This window comes from Cricetulus griseus, chromosome 2 (assembly GCF_003668045.3).
Source record: "Cricetulus griseus strain 17A/GY chromosome 2, alternate assembly CriGri-PICRH-1.0, whole genome shotgun sequence".
NCBI lineage: Eukaryota > Metazoa > Chordata > Mammalia > Rodentia > Cricetidae > Cricetulus > Cricetulus griseus.
The window spans coordinates 158721577-158743665 of record NC_048595.1 but is presented as its reverse complement, the minus strand read 5'-3'; the positions used below and the strand labels follow the sequence as shown (position 1 = coordinate 158743665).

Here is a 22089-nt window from a genome sequence, read left to right as displayed (position 1 = left end):
AAATGCTTAAAAGAGAGAACACATGACGTTAACTTAGACCACCCATGTGGCTCCAATGCTGAGTCCCACTGTGCAGGGAGCTATGATCAGCACTCATACACTACCTTCTGTGAACTGATGACATGTGGGGCAGAAGCCTGTTTGGTGAACTCTTCCTCCCCATGTGTAGTCAGTGATAACACCACACATCACACAGAGAAAAATACCAATTACACAATTTTTATGTTACATTTTCTCATCAGCTTCCATTTTCATTATTTCATTTTTCCTTAAACACAGCCTTTTACTTTTGCACTTTTAGCTCATTGCCACCAAAAATGCCCATCAGGTGGGGTGGAAAGCTTCACTGACTATTATTAACTATAGATTTGCATCGCATGGTAAGTGAAGGTCAAGGTTACCAAGACCATTCAGAACTGCTCAGCTTACTGGTCTGCCATAGTCCACTTACACACACACACACACACACACACACACACACACACACACATTTTAACTAGTTCCCACTGACCTTGCAAAAGGCTGGCCTGAAAAGTTCCACAGGACTCAGGTATCTGCACAACTGGGCAGAACAAATTACTCCATGTGTAGATGACTAGAATATCATATTCCAGAGCCAATGAATCAGCACCTGTATCCGATCAGATCCCAGGTGTCCAGTACATGTGGCAGCATGGAAAACATTGCTATAGTTTCCCTTATACCACTAAAACCAGAGAAGCTGAGGAGAAATGCCTTGCCACTGGCTCCTGAGATGCTGTGATGTGGAAGGAGGACTCAACTATACTGCATGTTCCAGGGCAGGCTCATTGGAAATGGCAGCTTTCACATTGTGTTAAGTTGAGAATTATTCATAAAATGAATCCTACTGATGAATCTAACTGGTGCTACCACAGATATTAATTAATGAAAAATAAAGAACTCAAACAAATGTAAAACCAGAGACGATTATTCCAAACAGAGAGCCATGATAGTCTGACCTACAGTGAGGATGCTCCCCTGGTACCCATCCTTAAATACAGGTGTTTTGTAAATCCTGTATACTGTCATCTCAGCTACATCAAAACAACACAGAGAATTTTTGCATCTTTTCACTTGCTAATTTATTCTTTTCTTTTAAAAATATTTACTTCTGCTTATTATATATATATATATGTGTGTGTGTGTGTGTGTGTGTGTGTGTATGTGTGTGTGTGAGTGTGCATATATATATATATATATATATATATATATATATATATATATATATATGAGTATTTTGCCCATATGTATTTGTGTGCAGCATGTGTATACTCGGTGTTTATACAGAGCAGAAGAGAGTGTCAGATCCCCTGAAACTGGAGTTGCACACAGTTGTGAGCCACCTTATGGTTCCTGGGAACCAAATCCAGGGTCTCTGAAACAGCAACAGGTGCTGTTTCTTAACCACTGAGCCGTCTCTCCAACACCCTTCACAGCTTTTCTCAATTAAGAAATATTTTGGAGACCAACTCAATTCAACCTCACATAAGCGTGTGTGTGTGTGTGTGTGTGTGTGTGTGTGTGTGTGTGTGTGTGTGTGTGCCTGTGTGTATATGTGCATGTGTGGGAATGTTGTCTGTCTGTGGTGTGTGTGTGTGTGTGTCCATTAGGCATTCAGCTATATCAGCAAGTCAGATTTGTGATATGAGGAATCCTCTAAGCAGTAGTGTGTTGATTCTGGAGTAGCCAAGTACCCTAGGGATACAGTAGCTGAAAGATTCAAGCCATTATTGGACTCAGTAGCACAAATGGAGATGCACTCTTGAATATGTAAAGATTCTAACCATCCTTCCTAATGACTATGTACTGTTAACAGAAATCGCAAAGTCCCACTGACATTTAACAGATAAAATTAGATTTGCCTTTCCCATTTTCCTGTTTTACAAGGATGTATGTGAAATCAATCAAGGAATAGAACAAGATAAAAGGCCATTGGCATAAAACACTGTAGCTGAGACAGCAGCCTAAAACTACAAAATTGAAGGCTTGAACTATTTTTCACATCTGGAGGTTAAAACAAGAGAGGGTGAAGGGTTGCTACTTCTAAATAACTGGTGATTTGCAATTAAATTCAATGTAACATTTTCTACTAAGCTCATCAATTTAAACCTTGAGCCTCTAGTGTTTTAAAACACATTAAATGTTATAGATAGTTTAGATTCTGCAGTCAAATAATTTTAAGATATTACAGTTATTTTTTGAGTTCTTTCTGATGTTCTTTTGTTTTTGTCTTTGCTTTTTGATAGATTATCCAATACTGATTAAACTTCCTAAACACTACTGTGATTTAGGCCTTCAATGCTCATTAACACACAGTTGCACAGTCTTCAAAGTTGATGTCATTTTATGTTACAGAAAGCATCACTGAGTTCCAGAGAGGTTAACTCTTTTTCCCTAATCAGATTCCTTGCAAGTCAACATTCATTTCTGTATATATTTGTTCTTATATATCTGGTGGTGGCAGCATTTCTGCTTATTTTGTTCTAGCTGTATAATTTTTTAGATATTCTTTGAAGAACTCACTATTCCAGCAATAGAGGTAAAATTGCTATTGCAATTGTAATTGTTACTGTTGGGGACTTCATTAACATATCCAACAAGATGATTCAATAAAGTTGAAATGCAAGTAAATAATAAAGAAATACAACTCAAATTTTAAGAAGAACCTGTCCCGAGCGATATTCTCGCCGGCAAGAATCACACAGGACATTCGGATCCTTCTGCAGGAAAGCTTTAATGTATCTTGAGAGAGAGAGAGCATACGCTTACCAGAGCCGAGACCCCGAGCCAAGAATCCTGTCCCCTAATAAAGGCTGGCAGCCCCACCTGGGACGTGTCATCCTATGAATGGCTTCAGCTCCTCAGGCCATATGAGCCATGGGATAGGCAGAGATCAAAGAAATGGAAAATTACCCAGCGCCTGCGAAATAATTTACATTCAGTGCCTGCAGGCACCATCATTGTAATGGAGAATGCAGGGACGGCTCCCTACAAGAACCAATACTTTGGAATGTATTCACCCAAATTATATTTTTGTTAAACCCTTGCTAAATAACCTTCTGTGCTGACTAAGGACACACTGTGCTAGCAGCCTATATCAGTGGGAAGTCACACACATAGGTGCATACTTTTATAAGAAATTAGCATTAGTCCCACCTCTACCAATAGGGAGAGGTAAGTGGGGGTGGGTCTCTGGCCCGCCTTCCACTTGACCTTGCATGGAGTCTCCTGGCCTGGGGCCTGCATGCAGATGGACTCGACCAAGAAGGACAAGCCATCTAGAGTCTACAGACACTACAGTGCTAGTTCTGCCTCCACCCATGGGGAGAGGTGAGTGTGGGCCTTTCTCCAGCCTGCCTTATGCTTGCCCTCCTTGGTGTCTCCTGATTTGGGGACTACCCTCAGATGGAGCTGCCCCAGCAGGCCAAGCCATTGAGAGTCTGCTGACATCACATTGCTAGTCCTGCCTCTACCCACCAGGAGTAGGAGAGTCTCAGACCTGCCTTCACACACCGGGAGAGCCATCAGAATATTGGACTTGCTTGCACTGACCAGAAGAGAACTTTGGACCTGAACAAACCAGGAGAGGACGATACACCTACCTGTACCCACTGGAAGAAGGGATGGGAAGACAACAATAGAAGAACATATTCAACAACAGAAAGACCAATATGGTGCCACAAAGTCTAGGCACTCTACAGCAACAAGAACTGAACATCCCAACACAGATGAAGCAAAAGAGAATGACTTTAAAAACAACTTTAGGAAGATAATAGAGACCCTCAAAGAGGAAATGAGAAAATCCCTTAAAGAGATGGAAGAAAAAAAACAAACAAAAAAATTTCAAGAAATGGAGAAAAAGACAAAAAATGCAGGAAATAAATAAATCTCTTAAAGAAAGCAAGGAAAGCCAAGAAAAAAAAACAAAACAACAAAACAAGTGAAGGAAACAATTCAAATAGTTCAAGGCTTGAAAGCTGAAATAGAGACAATTAAAAAAACACAGTCTGAGGGACTACTGGATATAGAAAAGCTGGGTACTACAGATGCAAGCATAACTAACAGAATACAAGGGATGGAAAAGAGGATCTCTTGCATTCAAGATACGCTAAAAGAAATAGATTCAATGACCAAAGAAAATCTTAAGTCCAGAAAATCATTAACACAAAATCTCCAGGAAATATTGGACATCCTGAAAGAACAAACCTAAGAATGATAGGTATAGAAGAAGGTGAAGAAACCCAACTCAAAGGTGCAGAAAACATATTCAACAATATCATAGAAGAAAACTTTCCCAACCTAAAGAAAGACATGACAATGAAAGTACAAGAAGCTTATGGAACACCAAATAGAGTGGACCACAAAAAAGTCCCCTGGCCACATAATAATCAAAACACAAAACATACACAATAAAGAAAGAATATTAAGAGCAGCAAAGGAGAAAGGCCAAGTAACATACAAAGGCAAACCTATGAGAATTAAACCTGATTCCTCTAAGGAAACTTTGAGGGCCAGAAGGTCCTGGATAGATATACTTTTTTTTTTTTAATCTGTTGGTGCTTTATTCTTTTTTACCATTTTTTATTTGAAATAGAGACAAGATTGAATTACATGACAATCCCAGTTTCCTTCTCCCTCACTTCCTCCCCTACTACCCCCCACGACTAAAACCTACCTATCAATATCCTTTCTTCAATTCTTCCCCTTACTCAACCTTTTTGCTCCCTCATGACCTCAGCATCCTTCCTCTTCTTCCCTTCTCATTCTCATAGCTCCCTCCCCCCTCTTCCCATGCTCTCAATTTGCTTAGGGGATCTTGACCCTTTCCTCTTCTCCAGGGGACAATGTTTGTCTCTTTTAGGGTCCTCCTTGTTTACTAGTTTCTCTGGCACTGTGGATTGTAATCCCTTACTCTATGTCTAAAAATCCACATATGAGTGAGTATGTATCATGTTTGTCTTTTTGTGATTGGGTTACCTCGATCAGAATGGTTTCTTTGAGTTCCATCCATTTACCTGCAAATTTCAAGATTCCATTTTTTTTTCTGCTGATTAGTTCTACATTGTGTAAATGTACCACATTTTCTCTATCCATTCTTCAGTTTAGGGGCATCTAGGCTGTTTCCAGTTTCTGGCTATTACAAATAATGCTGCTATGAAAATGGTTGAACAGATGTCCTTGTATGAATGTGCTTCTTTTGGTTATGTGCCTAGGAGTGGAATTGCTGGATCTTGTGGTAGACTGACTTCCATTTTCTTGAGGAGTCACCATACTGATTTCCAAAGTGGCTGTACAAGTTGGCACTCCCACAAGCAATGGAGAAGTGTTCCCCTTTCTCCGCATCCTCTCCAGCATAAACTGTCATTGGTGTTTTTGATTTTAGCCATTCTAACAGGACTAAGATGGTATCTCAGAGTTGTTTGGATTTGCATTTCCCTGATGGCTAAGGATGTTGAACATTCTTATGTGTCTTTCAGTCATTATAGATTCCTTTATTAAGAATTGTCTACTTAGTACTGTACCCCATTTTTTAATTGGATTGTTTGGTGTTTTGGAGACTAGCTTCTTGAGTTCTTTGTAAATTTTGGAGATCAGTCCTCTGTCAGATGTGGGGTTGGTGAAGATCTTTTCCCAGTCTGTACGCTGCTGTTTTGTCTTGCTGATTGTGTCCTTTGCCTTACAGAAGCTTCTCAGTTTCAGGAGGTCCCATTTATCCATTTGTTGATTGTTGATTTCAGTGTCTGTGCTACTGGTGCTATGTTCAAGAAGCTATCTCCTGTACCAATTAATTCAAGGGTATTTTCCATTTTATCTTCTAATAGATTGAGTGTGGCTGGGTTTATGTTGAGATCTTTGATCCATTTTGACTTAAGTTTTGTGCAGGGTGAAAGGCTTGGGTCTATCTGTAGTCCTCTACATGTCTGCATCCAGTTATGCCAGCACCATTTATTGAAGATGTTCTCTTTGTTACACTGTATATATTTGGATTGTTGTCAAAAATCAGGTGTTCACAGGTGTGTGGGTTAATATCAGGGTTTTCAACTCTATTCCATTGGTCTACCTCTCTATATTTGTTCCAATACCAAGCTGTTTTCAGGACTATAGCTCTGTAATAGAGCTTGAAATCAGGGATGGTGATGCCTCCAGAAGTTCCTCTATTGTACAGGGTTGTTTTGGCTATCCTGGGTCTTTAGTTTTTCTATATAAAGTGGAGAATTGTTCTTTCAATGTCTGTGAAGAATTGTGTTGGGATTTTGATGGGGATTGCATTGAATCTGTAAATTGCTTTTGGCAAGATTGCCACTTTTACTATGTTGATCCTACCTATCCAAGAGCATGGGAGATCTTTCCATTTTCTGGTATCTTCTTTAATTTCTTTCTTTAGAGAGTCAAAATTCTTATGGTACAGGTCTTTCACTCTTTTGGTTAGTGTTACCCCAAGGTATTTTATGTTGTTTGTGGCAATTGTAAAGGGTGATGTTTCTCTGATTTCTTTCTCCACCAATGTGTCATCAGTATATAGTAGGGCCATAGATGTTTTTGAGATAATATTGTATCCTGCCACTTTGCTGAAGGTGTTTATCAGGTTTAGGAGTTCCCTGGTAGAGTTTTTCGGATCACTTATATAGGCCATCATATCATCTGCAAATAGTGAGAGTTTGACTTCTTCCTTTCTGATTTGTATTATCTTGATCTCCTTTTGTTGCCTTATTGCTCTAGCCAGAACTTGAAGAGGTATGGAGAGAGTGGAAAGGCTTGTCTTGTCCCTGATTTTAGAGGAATTGCATTGAGTTTCTCTCCATTTAATTTGATGTTGGCTGTAGGCTTGCTGTATATTGCTTTTATTATGTTGAGGTATGTTCCTGTTATACCTGATTTCTCCAAGACCTTTATCATGAAGGGGTGTTGGATTTTGTCAATGTCTTTTTTGGCATCTAGCGAGGTGATCATGTGGTTTTTTTCCTCAGTCTGTTTATTTGGTGGATTACATTGATGGATTTTCATATGTTGAACCATCCTTGCATCCCTGGGATGAAGCCTACTTCATTGTGGTGGATGATTTCTCTGATGTGTTCTTGGATTCAATTTGCCAATATTTTATTGAGAATTTTTGCATTAACGTTCATGAGGGATATTGGTCTGTAGTTCTCTTTCTTAGTAGTGTCTTTTTGTGGCTTGGGTATCAAGGTTATTGAAGCCTCATAAAAAGAGTGTGGCAATGACCCTTCTGCTTTTATTGTGTGGAATACTTTGAGGAGAATTGGTATTAGGTGTACCTTGAATTTCTGGTAGAATTCTGCACTGAAGCCATCTGGCCCTGGGAGACTTCTGATGACTGCTTCAAATTCATTAGGGGTTATAGGTCTATTTAAGTTGCTTATCTGTTCTTGATTTAATTTTGGTAAGTGAAATCTGTCCACATAATTGTCCATTTCCTTTAGATTTCCTATTTGAGAGGAATATAGTTTTTCAAACTATGACCTGATGATTCTTGGATTTCCTCTGTGTCTGTTGTTATGTTCTCCTTTTCATTCCTGATTTTATTAATTTGCATGTTCACTCTTTGTTGTTTTGTAAGTTTGGATAAAATTTTGTCTATCTTGTTGATTTTCTCAAAGATCCAACTCTTTGTTATATTGATTCTTTGTATTGTTCTCCTAGTTTCCATTTTTATTGATTTCAGCCCTCAGTTTGATTATTTCCTGGTGTCTGCTCCTCCATGGGTATTGGCTTCTTTGTTTTCTAAAGCTTTCAGTTGCGCTGGTAATTCTCTAGTGTGATTATTCTCCTGTATCTTCATGTGGGCACTTAGGGCTAAGAACTTTCCTCTTAGCACTGCTTTCAAAGTATCCTATAGGTTTGTATATGTTGTGTCCAAATTCTCATTGAATTCTAGGAAGTCTTTAATTTCTCTTTTTTATTTCTTCCTGGACCCATGAATTGTGAAACTGGGTTTTACTTAATTTCCATGAGTTTGTAGGTTTTCTGTATTTCGTGTTGTTGAATTCTAACTTTAAAGCATGGTGGTCTGATAAGATACAGGGGTGTTTTTTTTTCTTCAATTTTTTGTACCTGTTGAGGTTTGCTATGTTGCCAAGTATGTGGTCGATTTTAGAGAAGGTTCCATGTGGCGCTAAGAAGAAGGTTATTATTTTGTATTTGGATGGAATGTTCTATAGATATCTGTGAAGTCCAATTGTGCCATAACTTCTATTACTTCTTTTGTTCTTTGTTAAGTTTCTGTCTGGTGTTCCTGTCCAGTGGTGAGATTGGAGTGTTGAAATCTCCCACTATAAGTGTGTGCGGTTTTATGTGTGATTTGAGTTTTAGTAAAGTTTCTTTTACAAACGTGGATGCCTTTTTATTTGGGGCATAAATGTTCAGAATTGAGACTTCATCCTGATGGATTTCTCCTGTGATGAGTAGGAAGTGACCTTCTTCATCTCTTTTGATTGATTTTAGTTTAAAGACCAATTTGTTGGATATTAGGATTGCTACCCCTGCTTGTTTCTTTGGTCCATTTGATTGGAAAATCTTTTCCCAACCTTTAATTCTTAGGTACTGTCTGTCTTTGAGATTGAGGTTAGTTTCTCGTATGCAGCAGAAGGAAGGATTCTGTCTTCTTATCCATTCTGCTAATCTGTGTCTTTTTATAGGGAGTTAAGACCATTAATGTTGATGGATATTAATGACCATTGGTTGTTCATTCTTGTTTGTTTTTGATTTGGTGATGGTGGTGAGATTATGTGTGGGATTCTATCCCTTTTTCCTTTTGGCTGTTGGTAAAGTGGGGTTATCTATTGCCAATGTTTTTCTGGTTATAGTTACCTTCCTTGGGTTGCAGTTTTCCTTCTAGAATTTTCTCTAGGGCTGGAATAGTGGATATATATTGTTTGAATCTGGTTTTGTCATGGAATATCTTGTTTTCTCCATCTATATTGAATGAAAGCTTTTTTGGGTATAGTAGTCTGGACTGGCATCCATGGTCTCTTAGTGTAGATAGAATATCTATCCAGGACCTTCTGGCATTAAGAGTTTCCATGGAAAAATCAGGTGTGATTCTGGTAGGTTTGCCTTTATAGGTTACTTGACATTTATCCTTTGCTGCTCTTAATATTTTCTCTTTGTTCTGTGTGTTTGGTGTTTTAAATATGTGGCGAGGAGACCTTTTTTTTGGTTCAGTCTATTTGGTATTCTGTAGGTTTCTTGTATTTTCATTGGCATGTCTTTCTTTAGGTTGGGAAAGTTTTCTTCTGTTTTTGTTGAATATCTTTTCTGCAAATTTGAGTTGGTTTTCTTCATCTTCTTCTATACCTATTGTTCTTAGGTTTGGTCTTTTCACGGTATCCCATATTTCCTGGATATTTTGTGATAGGGATTTGTTGGACTTAAGATTTTCTTTGGTTGATGAATCTATTTCCACTAGTGTGTCTTTAGGTCCTGAGATTCTCTCTTCCATCTCTTGTATTCTATTGGTTATGCTTACATCTGTAGTTCCTGTTGGTTTACCCAGCTTTTCTATTTCCAGCATTCCCTCAGATTGTACTTTCTTTATTGTCTCTATTTCAGTTTTTAGGTCTTGAACTGTTTCCTGGACAGATTTATTGATATCTTGTATTTTTTGGTTTGTTTTTTCTTCCATTTCTTTAAGGGATTTTCTCATGTCTTCTTTGAGGTTCTCTTTGAGGTCCTCCATCATTTTTCTGAAGATGCTTTTAAGGTCATTCTCTTCTGGTTCATCTGCATTGTGATGTTCAGGTCTTGCTGGTGTATGGTTCCTAGTCTCTGGTGGTGTCATATTGGGTTTTCTGTTGTTGAATGTGCTTTTACCTTGTCCTCTTCTTATCCTTTCTTCTGGTGGGTATAGCAGGAGTCTCTTGCTCTCCTGGTGGTTATGGGACAAAGGTTCCCTTCTGGTAGATGCAAACAGATACAATATTCTGATGTCTGTCCTCTTCTCGTGGATGGAGGTGGCACTGTTACCGGGGCCTTGGCAGTGTCCGGTGTGCTGGGTCCTGCTAGGCTGGTGGATGGAGTTGGAAGTGCCTTGGGAGTGTCCAGTGTGTCAGATTCCTCCATTGAGTTCAGATCTGGTGAGCAGATCCCTGGCCTAAGATGTCTCTGAGCGGTGCTGCTGAACGGGACCCGGAAACAGGCCCTGGACTATCTGGGCTGGTGGATGGAGGGAGAACTACTAGATACATATTATACCAACACTAAGAGACCATGGATGCCTGCCCAGACTACTATTCCCAGCTAAGCTTTCAATCACTATGGATGGTGAAAAGAAGATATTCCATGACAAAACCAGATTAAAACAATACATATCCACTAATCCTGCCCTACAGAAAGTACTGGAATGAAGGAAAACTCCAACCCAAGGAAGTTAACTACACTCACAAAACCATAGGCAATAGATAATCCAACTTTACCAAAGTCAAAAGAAAAAATCTGGAGGGGGATTCACACACAATACCACCACCAACAACAAATCCAATACAAACAAGAATTAGCAATCAATAGTCATTAATATCCTTTAATATCAATGATGTTATCTTGCCTATAAAAAGACACAGTCTAACAGAATGGATACAAAGACAGAATCCATCCTTCTGCTGCATACAAGAAACACAACTCAATTTCAAATACAGACAATACTTCAGAGTTAAGGATTGGGAAAAGATTTCCCAATCAAATGGACCCAAGAAACAAGCTGGTGTAGCAATCCTAATATCTAACAAATTAGACTTAAAATGAAAATCAATCAAAAGAGATGAAGAAAGTCATTTCATATTCATCATAGGAATAGACCATCAAGATGAAGTCTCAATTCTGAACATCTATGAAACAGACACAAGGGCACCCATATTTGTAAAAAAAACATTACTAAAACTCAAAGCATACAAAAAAAAACCCTGACACACTTATAATCATGGAATTCAACACCCCACTCTTAAAACTAGACAGGACTACCAGACAGAAACTTAGCAAAAAAAAAAAAAAAAAAAAAAAACACAAAGGAAAGAACAGAAGTTATGACCCAATTGGGTTTAACAGAGATCTAGAGAACATTCCAACCAAACACAAAAGAATATACCTTCTTCTCAGTGTCATACAGAACCGTCTCAAAAATTGATCACATACTTGGCAACATAAACCTCAACAGATACAAAAAAATGAATAAACTCCTGTATTTTATCGGATCACCACGGTTTAAAGTTAGAATTCAACAACAACACAAAGTTCAGAAACCCTACAAACTCATGGAAATTGAACCATGCTCAGTTGCATCACTCCTGGGTCAAGGAAGAAATAAAGAAAGAAATTAAAGACTTCCTAGAATTCAATGAAATGGAGACACAACATATCCAAACTTAATGGACACTTTGAAAGTAGTGAGAAGAGGAAAGTTCATAGCACTATAGTGAGAAGAGGAAAGTTCATAGCACTAAGTACCCACATGGAGAAACTGGAGAATAGTCACACTAGAGAATTAACAGCAAAACCGAAAGCTCTAGAACACAAAGAAGCAGACTCACCCTGGAGGAGTAGATGCCAGGAAATTATCAAATTGAGGGTTGAAATCAATAAAGTAGAAACTAGGAAAACAATAAAAAGAATCAATATAACAAAGACTTGGTTCTTTAAGAAAACCAACAAGATAGACAAACCTTTATCCAAACTAACCAAAAGGCAGCGAGAGAACATGCAAATTAACAAAATCAGACATGAAAAGAGGGACATAACAACAGACATTGATGGGGAGACTGCTCATGGTTTTGGATCCCATTTGGCAGGATCCAGCCCACCCAGAGACAGCCAACACCCCAGTACCACTCTTGCCTCCATCCATGAGACTTGGTAGGCTTGGGCCTCTGTTCTGCCCCCTTACTCTGCCCTGTTCAGGTATACCTGAGGCCAGGAGACTGCTCATGGTGGCAGATCCTATTGGGCTGGATGTAGCCCACTCAGAGACTGCCAAAGCTCTGGTACCAGTCCAGCCTCCATCCATGGGACTAGGAAGAGGAGAGACATCTGTGTATTGGATCTGTTTGCACCTACCAGAAGGAAACCTTGGTTCCATACCCACCAGGAGAGGAAGAGATTCATTCTGTACCCACCAGAAGAAGCGATGGGAAAAAGACAATATAAAAACACATTCAACAACAGAAAAACCAAACATGACACCACCAGAGTCTAGAGACCCTACAACATCAAGACGTGAACATTACAATGCAGATGAAGCAGAGAATGACCTTAAAAACATCTTCATGAAAACGATAGAGGGCTTCAAAGAGAATATGAGAAAATCCGTAAAAGAAATGGAAAAAAAAATACTAGAAATCAACCACATACTCAGCAACATAGCAAACCTCAATAGATACAAAAAAATTGAAATAACCCCCTGTATCTTATCAGACCACCATGCTTTAAAGTTAGAATTCAACAATAACACAAATTGCAGAAAACCCACAAACTCATGGAAATTGAATAAAGCCCAGTTGTACCATTCCTGGGTCAAGGAGGAAATAAAAAAAATTAAAGATTTCCTAGAATTCAATGAGAATGTGGACACAACATACCCAAACTTATGGGACACTTTGAAAGTGCCCACATGAAGAAAATGGAGAATAGTCAAACAAGAGAATTGACAATACAACTGAAAGCTCTAGAACAAAAGGAAGCAAACTCTCCCCAGAGGAGGAAAGACCAGGAAATGATCAAACTTAGGGATGAAATAAATAATATAGAAACTAGGAAAATAATACAAAGAATTAATATAATGAAGAGTTAGTTCTTCGAGAAAATCAACAAGATAGACAAACCTTTACCCAAATTTACCAAATGTCAGAGAATGAACATGCAAATTAATAAAATCAGAACTGAAAAGGGGGATATAAAAACAGACACTGAAGAAATCCAGAGAATCATCAAGTCATACTTTGAAAACCTGTATTCCTCAAAATTTGAAAATCTAAATGAAATGGACAATTTTCTGGATAGATTTCACTTACCACAATTAAATCAAGAACAGACAAGCAACTTAAATAGACCTATAACCCCTAATGAAATAGAAGCAATCATCAAAAGTCTCCCAACCAAAAAAAGTCCAGGGCCATATGGCTTCAGTGCAGAATTCTATCAGAAATTCAAGGAACAGATAATACCAATTCTCCTCAAAGTGTTCCACACAATAGAAGCAAAAAGGTCATTGCCAAACTCTTTTTATGAGGCTTCAATAACCTTGGTACCCAAGCAACACAACAACACAACTAAGAATGAGAACTACGGACCAATATCCTTCATGAACATTGATACAAAAATACTCAATAAAATACTGGCAAATCAAATCTAAGAACACATCAGAGAAATCATCCATCATCATCAAGTAGGCTTCATTCCAGGGATGCAGGGATGGTTCAACATACAAAAACCCATTAATGCAATCCACCATATAAACTGACTGAGAAAGAAAAAGCACATGATCATTGCACTAGATGCTGAAAAAGCCTTTGGAAAAAATCTAACACCTATTCATGATAAAGGTCTTGGAGAGATCACTGATAATAGGAACATACCTACACATAATAAAGGCAATGTACAGTAAATCAATATCAAACTAAATGGAGAGATTCAGCGTGATTCCCCTAAAATCAGGAACAAGACAAGGCTGTTCAAATTGGAAAGGAAGAAGTCAAACTTTCACTGTTTGCAGATGATATGATAGTCTACATAAGTGACCTGAAAAACTCTACCAGGGAACTCCTACAGCTGATAAATACCTTCAGCAAAGTGGCAGGATACAAGATTAACTGAGTAGCCCTACTATATACAGATGATAAATGCACTGAGAAAGAAATCAGAGAAACATCACCCTTTACAATTGCAATAACCAACATAAAATATCTTGGGTTAATGCTAACCAAAAAAGTGAAAGCCCTTTTGAGTCTTTCATAGGAATTTTGGGTCTTTAAAGAAAGAAATTAAAGAAGACACCAGAAAACGGAAGGATCTCCCATGTTCTTGGATAGGTAGGATCAACATAGTAAAAATAGAAATCTTGCCAAAAGCAATCTACAGATTCAATGAAATCCCCATCAAAATTTCAGCACAATTCTTCACAGACATTGAAAAAATAATTCTGAACTTTATATAGAAAAACTAAAGACCCAGGATAGCCAAAACAACCTTGTACAATAAAGGAACTTCTGCAGGCACCCCTGACTTCAAGCTTTATTATAGAGCTATACTCCTGAAAACAGCTTGGCATTGGCACAAAAATAGACAAGTAGACCAAAGGAATAGAATTGAAAACCCTGATATTTATGCACACCCCTACAAACACCTGATTTTTGACAAACAATCCAAATATATACAGTGTAACAAAGAGAACATCTTCAATAAATGGTGCTGGCATAGCTGGATGCAGACATGTAGAGGACTACAGATAGACTCAAGCCTTTTGCCCTGCAAAAAACTTAAGTCAAAATGGATCAAAGACCTCAACATAAACCCAGCCACACTGAACCTATTAGAAGACAAAGTGGGAAATGCCCTTGAATTAATTGGTACAGGAGACCACTTACTGAACATTACACCACTATCACAGACACTGAAATCGACAATCAATTAATGGGACCTCCTGAAACTGAGAAGCTTCTGTAAGGCAAAGGACACAGTCAGCAAGACAAAACAGCAGCACACAGAATGGGAAAAGATATTCATCAACCCCACATCTGACAGAGGGCTGATCTCCAAAATTTACAAAGAACTCAAGAAGCTAGTCTTCAAAACACCAAACAATCCAATTAAAAAGTGGGGTACAAAACTAAATAGACAATTCTCAATAGAGGAATCTAAAATGTTTGAAAAACACATAAGAAAGTGTTCAACATCCTTAGCCATCAGGGAAATACAAATCAAGACAACTCTAAGATACCATCTTACTCCTGTCAGAATGGCTAAAATAAAAAACACCAATATTAACTTATGCTGGAGAGGATGTAGAGAAAGGGGAACACTCCTCCACTGCTGATGAGAGTGCCAACTTGTATAGCCACTTTGGAAATCAGTATGACGATTCCTCAGGAAAATGGGACTCAGTCTACCACAAGTTCCAGAAATTCCACTTTTATGTACGTACCCAAAAGAAGCACATTCATACAACAAGGTCACCTGTTCATAGCAGCACTATTTGTAATAGCCAGAAACTGGAAGCAACCTAGATGCCCCTCAACTGAAGAATGGATAGAGAAAATGTGGTACATTTACACAATAGAGTACTACTCAGCAGAAAAAAAATCAATGGGATCTTGAAATTTGCAGGCAAACGGATGGAACCTTAAGGAACCATCCTGAGTGAGATAACCCAGTCACAAAAAGACAAACATGGCATGTACTCACTCATATGTGGATATTAGACATAGAGGAAATGATTACCAGCTTACAATCCACACCTCTAAGAACAGTTAGGATAGAAGCAGGACTCTAAGAGAGACATATCTGGTCTCCTAGAGAAGGGGAAAGGGACAACATTTCCTGAGCTAATTGGTAGCATTTGGGGAGGGGACAGGAAGTTAGCAGAAAGAGAAGAGGAGGAGAAGAGCAGGGAGGAGGACATGAGGGAACAATAGGATTGAGTCAGGGGAAGAATAGAGAAAAGCAAGAAAAGAGATACCATAATAGAGGGAGCAATTATAGATTTAAAGAGAAATCTATTGCTATGAAAATGTCCAGAGATCTACAAGGATGACCCCAACTGAGAATCTAAGTAATAGCCGAGAGGCTACCTTAAATGCCCTTTCTTTATAATGAGATTGATGAATACCGTATATGCCATCCTAGAGCCAGTAGCTGGTGGAAGCAGAAGCAGAGACTCACAGCTAAGCACTGAGCTGAACTCCTGTAATCTAGTTGTAGGGAGGGAGGAGTGATGAGCAAAGGGGTTATGACCAGGCTGGGGAAACCCACAGAAACAGCTGACCTGAGCAATGGGGTCCTCATGGACCCCAGACTGATAGCTGGGAAATCATTATAGGACTGAACCAGTTCCACAGAATGTGGCTGTCAGTTAGCAGACCTGGACATTCTATGGGGCCTCTGGTAGTAGAACAGTATTATCCCTAGTATACGAATTGACTTTAGGAGCCCATTCCCTATAGAGGGATACTCTCTCAGCCTAGACACAGCAGGAGGGCCTAGGCCCTGCCCCAAATGATGTGATAGACTTTGATGATCCCCCTTGGAAGGCTTCACCCTCCCTGAGGAGCAGAAGGGGTATGGGAGGATGGGAGAGAGAGGGAATTGGGATTGATATGTAAAATCAGATTGTTTCTAATTTAAATAAAAAAGAGAGATACAAAAGCCTGTGTCCACACTAAATATCTAAACTATACATTTTGATATGTGTTTGCATCAGCAAACTGGCACCATAATTTAGGTAGTTAACATTCCTACTGGGAAGTTGTGTCAAATATTTATTATGAATAAAGCAAGCAAAAGTATAACAATAATTTTCAGACATCAGACCTCCACAACTTTCAGTTTTGCATACAAACATACACTATAAATAATTAAAAAAAGAAATTAGCATTAAACAAGTACCAGTAAAATAATTAGTTACCAATGTGATAACAGCTGTAAGAAAGTTTTAATAAATGCCCAACTCCTTTGGGAAACATTTGGTTCTTTAAATTAAAACTAAGATTGCTGGACTATGAAGAAATAAAATACGAAGACGGAAAGGGTCAAAGCAGAGAATCCACTAGAACATGTTTGAGCCTGCTGAGAGGCACACAGACAATTCTAAAATTACACTCAACTGAAAAGTCTGTAGGTTCACACACACATTTTTGGATTCCTTTTGTCTTCTTTTGTTCTGTGAAAAAAAAAAAGTCTTCCTCTTGTTCAGGTAGATCTTGAACTTGTGCACTCAAGGGATCTTCATCCTTCAGCCAGCTGAGCAACTGTGGTTACAGATGTCTGCCATCAGGCATGAAGTGATCACAAACGCATTTTAAAAATGATTCTGAGCATGATGGTATCCTTGGTCCTGCTGCGGCTAGGGATCATGAGGATTCCCCGGTCCATATTACTACTGAAGGCCATATGGATGTTCATGGTCTATAAAGAGACAGAAATCCATGTTGATGTCTGTGGTCTGCATTACTGCATAGACAAACAATGTTGGTGTCTGTGACCCTGCTTTGTGTGTGTGTGTGGGGGGGGTGGCATGCTGATGTCTGTGGCTTATGTTACCATTAAAGGCCATGGGATGTCTATCATTTGTGTTGCTACCTGAAGCCATCTTGATGTCCGTGGCCCATGCTATTGCCGGAAACTCTGTGGAAGTCTTGTTTCATCCTGCCACTGACCACAAAGGGCAAGGAAGCTTCTTCTGCAGTGGTATGGATGACTGGAGACTCACAGTTAAGAATGAGAGACAAAGAAACGATCTAGACAGGAAGCCCTTGAAAAGAACTCTGGGAACTTGTGACAGGAATGCTAAAGTGTAGCTCTTTGCAGTTGATAGCTTCTGGCAGGTGAGGGGATGAACAAGGGTTCAGCTTTCCTTAAGGGCCTGCCTACTGGGAATTTTTGACTATGCTCCAGTGAGTATATGGGCATCACAAATTAGACTTGGTTTTTTCCACTTTTTTTCTTCTTTCTTCTTCTTTTGTTTTAAGGGAGGTCACAAGTCTGGTGGTGGATCTGGAGAACTTGGAAGTGAACATGATCAGGGTGCATTATGCGAAATTTCCAGATGATCAATAAAAATATGTTAAGAAAAATAATAACATATTTTTTTCATATAAACTTGCCAAATCCCTTTACTAGAAATGTAGGCAGAAAGATTGAGGCAAAGTTTTGCATTCCTCTTAAATCATCAATCTTTTCTTTGTTTCTCTAGGAAGAAAAATGAAAAAAAATGATTCTGACAAAAGACTGATGGTTTCTAAGAGCTTAAATATGAGCGAATAAGAGTAGTGTGATTTTAAAAGTATTGTAGCAAACCATGTCACAGACCAGAATGCTTCAGCCTGAGGGGGACAAACAGACTCTGGCATGTCATAGGCAAGGCACTACAAACTGGAATATATCTTACCATTGGATGTGTGGCTGCCTTTTCCATGTTAATGACCACTAGTTTGTACTTTATTGGATAGATGTTGAAACATACATGATTTTGTTAACTAACCATGTATTCTTGGGTGTTATTATATAGTTTAGATATTGATTGTCCCAAAGGCTTTTGGGAACATGATCTCTAAGAAGTCCCTTTTGAAAGATCACAAAGACCACTGGTGTTGCAGAATATTTGCTTACAGTATAAAGATGTGTCTTTGCCTGAGGTACCTTATTATTGGTTTAATAAAGAGCTAAATGGCCAATAGTAAGGTAGGAGAGAATAGGCTGGACTTCTGAGCAGAGAGAGAGAAACTGGAAGGAAGAATCTAGGCATAGAATTTTGTCAGCAGCCTCAGCGCAAGCCAGATGTGCCATACTAATAAGAGGTAACTGAGCAATGTGGCAGGATGTAGTTTTAAAAAATAGGTTAAGTTTTAATTAATCAGAAAATGCCTCAGCTAAGGCCAACTTTCCATAATTAATAATAAGTCTCCAGGTCATTATTTGTGGGTGATTCAAAGATAGTCTCACAATAAAACTTGCTGTACAGTGGAGGTAAAGAATTACCAGTGGCCTTTGGGTCACTGGGAGGGAGCTCCCACAGGAGATCCTAGAACCTGTCTCCTTCTTCACTTTCTCATTTTTTGGCTATTAGGTGAATGGTTTGCATTCCATCACTCCTGTCCTGATATGCTGTTTCACCACAGATCTACAGTGTAGATAGCCAATCACCAACTGAAAAAAGAATTAAGTTCATGATCTCAGTTATTTGTTATGATAGGAACTGATGACATTGATTTTTAAATTTCTGTATTAGAAAAGAGTGGCCTAACTTGTCCATATACCCTGCGAGATCTTCCCATTATTTCCTTCTAATAAATCTCTAGACTTGAAATTGATGCTTCAAAGGACAAGGCTTCATTGAATAGTGCCACAAATTATTCAACACAATGCAATGCATATTTAGATAAGAGTGAGACAGTGACCATTTTCTTCTGTTTCAGTGCTTTTTATTCCTCTGATTTTTCCCATTTTGATGGCAATTCTTTCTCCAAAGACTGAAAAGTTTGAGAATCTTGCATTATTTCTATGATGGCCTCTATCTCTCTCTGCTTCCCTTCTTCCTGCCCTCCCTGTTTTTCTACTGGATGTTGGATTTTGTTATAGAAAAAGCTAATGCCCTTTGTTGTAGAGATAGTGGCCTCTTCTGGTCACAGATTCATTCTCGGTCATCACACCTACTTTGGTGGTCATCTTTGAAATTTGTTTCATTTTAGAGATTCTGTTAAAATGTGTGTGTGTGTGTGTGTGTGTGTGTGTGTGTGTGTGTGTGTGTGTGTAAGTGTGTTTTATGTGAGTGTGAAAGAGTGTGAGTGTATGAGAAAATTCATTTGTGAGTGATGGGAGATTGTGCATGTGTAAGAGTGTGTGCGTATCTGTGTGAATATGTCTGCATGTGTTTGTGAGTATGTGAGAGTGTGTATGAGAATATGCATATGTGAGTATGTGTGTGTGTGTGTGTTTGGGCATGAGTGTGGGTATGTGTGTGTATAGACTGTGGGTATGTGAGTTTGCATGTGAGTGTGAGTGTGTGAGAGTGTATACGTGAGTGTGTGTGTCTGTGAGTTTATGTGTGCATGAGAGAGTGTATGTTGTGAGAGTTTGTGTATGTGAGTGTTTAGGTGTGAGCATTAGTTTATATGAGAGATAGTGTATCAGAGTGTGAGAGTTTGCATGTATGTGTGAGAGTTTGCATGTGTGAGTGTATGAGATTATGAATGTGTGGGTGTGTGAGTATGTGTGAGTGTGCATGTATGTGATGTGTGAGAGTGAGTGTGTGTGTCATTGTGAATGTATGAACATTCACCTGTGTATATGTGGATGCCAAAAGTTGATATCATGGTTTTTATTGTTCTCCATCTTATGTTTCAAAGGCAGGTTTTCTTTTTTTCTGCAGATTTTTTATTTGAATTAGAAACAAGATTGTTTTACATGACAATCCCAGTTCCATCTCCATCCCCACCTCCCCTATCACCCGCCCCAGCTAAAACCCTACTTATCACATATCCTTTCTGCTTCCCCTGGATGATGAGGCCTTCCATAGGGTGTCATCAGAGTCTATCGTATCTAAAGGCAGGTTTTCTAAACAAACCTTCAGCTTGTCAGTTTGGCTGGAGTGGTTGACCAGCAAGCCTTGAGGATATTCTTACCATCTTTCACTTAGTACTGGAATTATAGACTCATTCAGTCATATCATCTTGGCATGAGAATGGGGATCAGAACTCAGTTCCTTATGCTTGTGCAGCATATACTTTACCCACTGTCCACTGTCAAAGATCTTATAGAGTCAAACTGCCAAATATTTCTTGATTCTACCTTTTTCAATAACTTTGGGCCTTTTGAATGTAGAAGGGAAATTTCCCTATTAACACTACAAGTACTATTTTTGGGTTTTGGAGACATGATTTCCTTCTCCTCCATGTGGTATCTTCAAGTCCTTGAATATTTATGGTTTGACACATTTCCAATGTTGGTTTCTTGGCTTCTGGATTTATGACTTGTCTTATTCCAGTTTATTCACTGTGAATGCTTGCATTTTTGAAAGCATGGCATGTTCTTCTCAAATATGATAGCTAATCTTGCAAGAACTGCCCAAGAATTCTAGATCACAAATACTTTCCTGGACTTATCACAATTCAAAAAATGCTCTGTATATGCATGTCTTTCTCTAAGTGTAACTGCTGAGGTCTGTACCCATGCCACTGTTATCTTAAGAGAGTGAGCATGACCCATATGCACTTCTGGTTCTATGCTTCTTCTTTAGCAATTGTGTGGTGGTTGGGACTTCTCCTGCCTGCTTCTTTTAAAGGAGCTTTGTCATCATTTTGTTTTAAAATTGTATCAATTTCTACTATATGTTTAGAAAAGTATTAGCAAATGACTAGGAAATCATCAATATTTTATGCATTCCCCCAAAATATACACTGTCCTTCAGAATAAAAGTGTCCTTCAAAAAAAGGCTAGTTTGAGAAGAGCCTTTTTACACTACATCTAGAATTAAGAACACTTCATTTCTGTAAAAATAACTTTAAAGTTTTAAAAGTCTGCAAGACAACACATTTGTTACCATGGTAATAATATATAAATCAGAATCTGTGTTTACTGAAAGTATCATTAGTTGCAAATGTTCTTTCTTAAGTTACAGAAGGGTCAGAGGCATTGCTTCTTCATGTGCATGACAGCCAAAGCTAATGAAAAATCAGGAAGGGACAATTAGAAACATGCACTAGAGATTCACTCCCAGCTCTGCAATAGAGCATTCACTGCAGCTTTACCTTTCCCCTGTCCTATCTCCTGTGGTTCTCACAGATATTCCCCATCTAACTTCCCTATCCCAACTCATTACTATATCCCAGCTTGGAAACATAGCAGACTCCCCTGCTAACCCAAAGGCCACTCTTTCTGCTCCTCTGGATCCAGTAACCCGTCTCATCCCCAGCTCTGTAGCAAAATACTTGCTGCTGTCTCCTTCTCCTCTGACCCCATCTCAAGTAGATCACAAAGATGATCTCTTCCAAACTTTCTTCCCCCAACTCATCCCATTATTTTAGTCTCCAACACCAGCAGTCATTCCCTGGGAACACACCAGCTGAGTAGACCATGGAAACAGGTCCACAGAAAATGTCCTACCTGGTGGCATGCAGCCTTTATATTCCCCTAAAATCCAGAAAGGAACTGGAAACCAAAGAAGAAAACACCCCCTCAACAAAGACAAAACCAGATGTCAGCACCCAGACCTATAATCATTTCAATCTTAGATGCCTAGTCCTCAGTGTAAAAGCACAATCAACAACAGCAAGGAAAACAAGTCTCCACAAGAGGCCCCAGAAGGCCCTGTAGATTCCAACATAGCTGGAGCCTAAGAAAAATGCCTTAAAA

General features: G+C 38.9%; 1 pseudogene; it reads right to left on the bottom strand.

Annotated features, from left to right (window-relative positions):
- Nucleotides 1-10101, bottom strand: part of LOC113833779 — a 39493-nt pseudogene extending 29392 nt beyond the window's left edge.
- Between the last annotated feature and the right edge of the window lie 11988 nt (nt 10102-22089).